Source organism: Equus caballus, chromosome 13 (assembly GCF_041296265.1).
Source record: "Equus caballus isolate H_3958 breed thoroughbred chromosome 13, TB-T2T, whole genome shotgun sequence".
Classification (NCBI taxonomy): domain Eukaryota; kingdom Metazoa; phylum Chordata; class Mammalia; order Perissodactyla; family Equidae; genus Equus; species Equus caballus.
In genome coordinates, this window is record NC_091696.1 from 30,890,654 (window position 1) to 30,890,918 (window position 265).

Consider the following 265-nt stretch of genomic DNA (forward strand, 5'->3'; position numbering starts at 1 on the left):
CTCTATACCTTAATGATTCTCAATTTCTGTATCTGGCCTTGATGTCTCTCCTGATCTCCCGACTGTATGTCCACGTGCCTCCTGACGTCTCACAAGCACGTCCAAAACTGACCTTATTATTTCTGTCCCCATCTTTATTTCCCGTCTCTAAGATGGGCCCTGGTAGAACCTCCAGTCCTTTTCCTCAGAGAAGCCAAGGTCTAAGTTCAGGCCCCGCCTCCTCGCGGGGCCTCACCAAGGTCACCCGCGTCTTCCCTCGCCCAGC